The following is a 6,014-nucleotide window of genomic DNA, read 5'->3' on the forward strand; positions in this document are numbered from 1 at the left end:
GTGAGGACAAACAAATTTAGCTTTCTGTGCCGACAGCGGAGTTTCGAAAGCTGCTTGCTCAACAATCACAGAATCGGTGGCAACTGCATATCCTGAATGGTGTTGTCCTATCCTAGGGAGGGCAAGAAGTTCAATAAAACTGCGGTATTGGTTTTACAGCTGGATACGCCATTGCTGATGAGAAGGAAATCATCCACATACTGTACTACCTCCAATTCCTGCAGTAATTCCACCGTGACGATAAGGACACTTTGCTCTGCAGTGGCCATTTCTCCCACAGTTAAAACAAGGGCCTGTCATTCATCCCTGGTGGGGATTTCGCTGTCTTATTCTGCGTCCCAAAGGTGTAGCACTGGGTCCTGCCTGACTCCCTTTCCAGGGTCCCCTCGGAAAAAGAGTCTTTTGAAAAAGTAACAAAGAAGATTGATGAGGGCAGAGCAGTAGATGTGATCTATATGGACTTCAGTAAGGCGTTCAACAAGATTTCCCATGGGAGACTGATTAGCAAGGTTAGATCTCATGGAATACATGGCAAACTAGCCATTTGGATACAGAGCTGCCTCAAAGGTAGAAGACAGAGGGTGGTGGTGGAGGGTTTGTTTTTCAGACTGGAGGCCTGTGACCAGTGGAGTGCCACAAGGATCGGTGCTGGGTCCACTACTTTTTGTCATTGAGATAACTGATTTGGATGTGAGCTTAAGAGGCATAGTTAGTAAATTTTCAGTTGAAACAAAAATTGGAGATGTAGTGGTCTGCGAAGAAGGTGACAACCTCAGATTACAACGGGATCTTGATCAGATAGGCCAAATGGGCCAAGAAGTGGCAGATGGAGTTTAATTTAGATAAATGTGAGGTGTTGCATTTTGGGAAAGCAAATCTGAGCAGGACTTATACACTTAATGATAAGGTCCTAGGGAGCGTTGCTGAATAAAGAGACCTTAGAGTGCAGATTCATAGCTCCTTGAAAGTGGAATCGCAGGTAAATAGGGTAGTGAAGAAGGCATTTGGTATGCTTTCCTTTAATGGTCAGAGTATTGAGTACAGGAGTTGGGAGGTCATGTTGCAGCTGTACAGGATATTGACTGGGCACTTTTGGAATATCGCGTGCAATTCTGGTCTCTTTCCTATCGGAAGGATGTTGTGAAACTTGAAACAGTTCAGTAAAGATTTACAAGGATGTTGTCAGGATTGGAGGGCTTGAGCTACAGGTCGAGGCTGAATAGGCTGGGGCTGTTTTGCCTGGAGCGTCGGAAGCTGAGGGGTGACATTATAGAGGTTTATAAAATCATGAGGGGCATGGATAGGATAAATAGACAAAGTCTTTTCCCTGGGTGGGGAAGTCCAAAAGTAGAGGACATAGGTTTAGGGTGAGATGGGAAAGATAAAGATATAAAAGAGACCTAAGGGGGAACTTTTTCACGCAGAGGGTGGTACGTGTATGGAATGAGCTGCCAGAGGAAGTGGTGAAGGCTAGTACAATTGCAACATTTAAAAGGCGTCTGGATGGGTATATGAATAGAAAGGATTTGGAGGGGTTAGGGGCAGCACGATGGCTGAGTGGTTAGCACTGCTGCTTCAGCGGCAGGATCCCAGGTTCGATTCCAGCCTTGGGGACTGTCTGTGTGGAGTTTGCACATTGTCCCCATGTCTGCATGGGTTTCCTCCAGGTGCTCCGGTTTCCTCCCACAATCCAAAGATGTGTAGGCCAGGTGAAATGGCCATGTACATTGCCCATAGTGTTAGGTGCATTAGTCAGAGGGGAGTTGGTTACTCTTCGGAGGGTCGGCGTGGACTTGTTGGACAAAAGGGCCTGTTGCCACACTGTAGGGAATCTAACCTAATCTAATCAGGGATATAGGCCAGGTGTTGGCAGGTGGGACTAGTTTGGGTTTGGATAATTGGTCAGCATGGACAAGTTGGATCAAAGTGTCTGTTTCCTTGCTGTACATCTCTATGACTCTACTCAGCAGCAGTCACTGGGCCAGCATCTGAGGTAGGTTCCGTCCCAATCAACCTTGTTAGGGTTGGCATGAGGATATAGGGAGTGAGGTCTCTGGACATATTCAGTTTGTACCTGTAACTTGGATTGTTGTTTGGGCTTGTTCTGGCCATCCCAGTAAAAGACCAACAGTCACCTCATTTGGGACCGGTTCATATTGTTTGTCCGGATTGTGTCAGTAACACCAGAAGGAATACATGCAAAAGCATAGCATTAAACAAAGGTGAGTCATCTTCTCAAATAAAGGCTTGATCACCTGCAAATGTTCTGTAACAGGCCACAAATTCCTCCCAATAATCACCTCCCGAGCCCCCAGGTTTGGGTTTGCATTCCAGTACTTCACTAATTTTTACAGGTTGTTGTAAGGCTTATTCTAATGACTGGATTAAGAGGACCATCTGGGCATCATTGTGAGGGAATATCTCCTTCATGTCTTTGTAACTGTTCCTGCTCCTCGAATGCTGCCTGACCTGCTGTGTTTTTCCAGCACCACTCTATTCTTGACTCTCATCTCCAGCATCTGCAGTCCTCACTTCCACACTACCCTGGCTCATCTGTTCGTGTCACTTGGTAACAAGCCCTGAGGAGTGACATTATACATCTGTATTGCCTTTTGGACATATTGAGCAAATAGGTCTGGTTTCTCCTTGCGGTCAGGGGCTTGATTCATTATCATTTCTTGAGGTTTCCAGGGGACATAAACACCAAGAATAGGTGGTTGTGTAGCTTCAGTAGCCCAAGGATTCAGAGGTCATAAGTGAAAATTGCCCCCTCCCCTCAAGGTTTACTGGACTTTGTTTCCCGGGACGGCCCTTGGTTGAGGATGGTCCAGGCTGCTCATCCCCATGATGTCAGCTATGAACCCAGTGACAGATACCGGACCCTTCATCTTCAGAGTAAGGGGGAGGTTTAGAATCAGGGAGTAAGCCGGGACTATCAGGAGATGTTCAGGGCCCAGTGGGTTTCCTGGGATAAAATCCCCATTCCTCATCCTTATCAGCGTCATCTCCTTCCTCACATAGTGTCGGTATATCAGACATAGGATCGAGATCCTGAGTGGGACTTAGGTTCTTTTTACAGTGCTGTTGCTTTAACCCTTTTTTATCTTCCTCAGCCTTATTGTCCTTACACTGTTTCTCCTGTTCCCTATTTCGGCTCCCATCTACCCATTCACACTCAGCTTTTAACATCTCCCAGCTTTTGGGAGTTCCATCTGCTGTACATACCTCTCCTATCACACGTATTATTCCTCCAACTGGCCAGCAAGATATCTTCCCATTTACTATCGGCTTTATCCTTCTATTCTTTAATTAATAATTTACACTTTTTCTCACAATTTCTCTTTCAAATTAGGTTTACCACTTGTTCACAAGAGACCAAATCCCAGGTCCCTAATTTCCTGACTAATACAGGGGGAAAAGAATCAAGACTTTAATATCATATAGGTAGTATAGTTAAGTGTGTAAATAATAAATTTACAGTCATTAGTAACATTCCTAATGCTTCCATTTTACATTTTCTAAAGTTTTAGAATAAGTTGATTAACTATTGTTCCGTCCTAAAAGTTTCAATGTATCCACTGCATCTGATATTTTGGCTGCTGATCAGTTTGTTCATGCCCAGTGTTGCAATTTCCCCAAGAGTGACCTTTCTTTTGCAACTTTTGCTTTTAATTCTTTAAATTTTCCTTTTTGCCCAGTTATTAATACATTCAATTTGAACTTCCAAGAGAATTCATGCCTCCACACTATCCAGAAACAGCTGTGTATTCAAGAATTACTTTAAAAACTCCAACATTTTGATTTTTCATACTCGAAGCAAGCTTATCATATAGAACAAAATCAAAATGGATACGGCACAGAAGGTTATAAAACCTGTTGTTCCAGTGCCAATTCTTTGCATGAGGAAAACAGTAAGTTTCACTCTCCCTTAACGTTTCTTCTCTTCCTGTGCTTCCTACACTTTCCTCATATTGCTTTACCTTTTATTGCCAATTGCATGTACAATGTTCAATTTGTTTTAAAAGATGGTCTAGGTGAACATTAATCATTACAGCCATGCTTCAAATTAACCATGAGGCAATGACACAGATCACTGACAATGTATAAAGGTATAAAAACCAATTAAACTTGCAAATTAATTCTGATTTTGTAATTCAGGACTAATACAAATTGTTTAAACCATATTCTCTAACTGAGAGATGGAAATTGAACAATTGGCTGAGACTGTTATTAATAAGAACAAACAGATTTTAATGTCACAAAATGATTCAAATCTGCTTAGGATAGTATACAGAAAATTGTATCAGGATTGTCCTATTATGTGCACACTAACCAACATGTGGTCTATATTAAAATAACAAATTCCACTCAGCTATTAAATTACAATTTTCCTCCAAAATATGTTACAGAAGTCAAAATTAATCTGAAACACTTGTGCTACTTCCTATGGATCACTAACATAAGTCTAGTTAGTTAATTAAACTACCTAACATATCTCGAATGAAACTGGACAGTGCCAACCCCACAAAGCATGGTTCCAACAATTAGAAATCCATTTTATACCACACCCATAATTTCCTTTTCCACTACCCTCAAAAGAAAAATTAAAAGCAATTTAAAGCATTCCGAACTGCTGTAGGTCTGATTTACACTACTGGCACTCCAATTTAACTCTCATTAATTTCACAGATTTTAAAAGGCACCAAACCCAGAAATATAAATCAATATGGTCAAGCCAACATAGGAAATGAATATTTTCATATCTGTGGACACAAACATATCAATTTAAACCTTAGAGATAGTTGATTTATCATGCCTGATTTTACATTCACAATAATAGGACAAACTCAAAACTGAATAAAATGTTATTTACAGCATAAATTTTATCTCCAGTTGGTAAATGTTATATTTGCACAGCAACTGATCTGAAAGAGTCAAGAAGAAGTCACTCTCCATAACTATGTATGCTGGTTGAAATGCCTACATCTTAATTCCACAGCAGCAGACTACTCTTTCTTTCCAGAGAAGAGAGATTTTTTTTAAGACTAGCCTAGGGAGATTTTTATTAGACTAACATCACTGATTACAGATCTACAATAGCACTGACAAGGGCAGGAGTCCCTGCATCCGGAATTAAAGATTAACTTACCCGTTAAAAGAGTATTTGGAAATTCACTCTGTTCAGAAAATGAAATTCCAAATGTGATAAATTCCAATTCCAAGAGATAATTTTTACCAATCTTTACGACTGAAACTTTTAAAATTAACATTACCTGGCAGATTTTGCTTTACCCTAATACTGATAGTTCCTCAAAAGGACATTATATTAACATTGCATGATCCATATTGATACAGGCATATAATAAATTTCCAAATTAAAACATTCCAGGATCTCCAGTTCCAGGGGACAAAAACAAAAAATATTATACAAGACCACAAATAACCTCCAACAAACAAAAGTACATTCAAAACAGACCACAAAGAGTTAACGCTTGATTCAGTGAATGCAACTCCAAAATCTGATCTCTCTCTCTCTCTTGGTTTCCTCTGCCTTTTCAATTTTCTCAAAATTTCTGCCGTTGTTTTATGTAACCGCAATTAAATGTGCCATCAGATGGAAACAGCTTCTCAGTTCTTTGTGTCCATTTCACACATTTGTTGACAAAGTTATTAGTTTGGAATCACACCTCATGAGAGATGTTGCTCCCTATTCTTTTGACAGCTGTCTCTCTCTCTCTCTCACACACATGCACATACCATCACAATCGTGCAATTATTCAAACTGGATATCCTTTAATTTGTATATTAAAATTTACCAAGTTGCCCAATTCACATAAAGAATTCATCAATATGTCCAACTTTTCTGAGGGGCCTCTAACCCCTATAAATCATTTTCCTGATCAGATATTCTCTCATACATAGTCTGAAAGGGAGTCCCCATTCCAACTACATAGGTGGATTATCCCATTATACCTTATGACTCCTTACTTTACTATAAACAAATTTCAACTGGC

Source organism: Chiloscyllium plagiosum, chromosome 3 (genome assembly GCF_004010195.1).
Source record: "Chiloscyllium plagiosum isolate BGI_BamShark_2017 chromosome 3, ASM401019v2, whole genome shotgun sequence".
NCBI lineage: Eukaryota > Metazoa > Chordata > Chondrichthyes > Orectolobiformes > Hemiscylliidae > Chiloscyllium > Chiloscyllium plagiosum.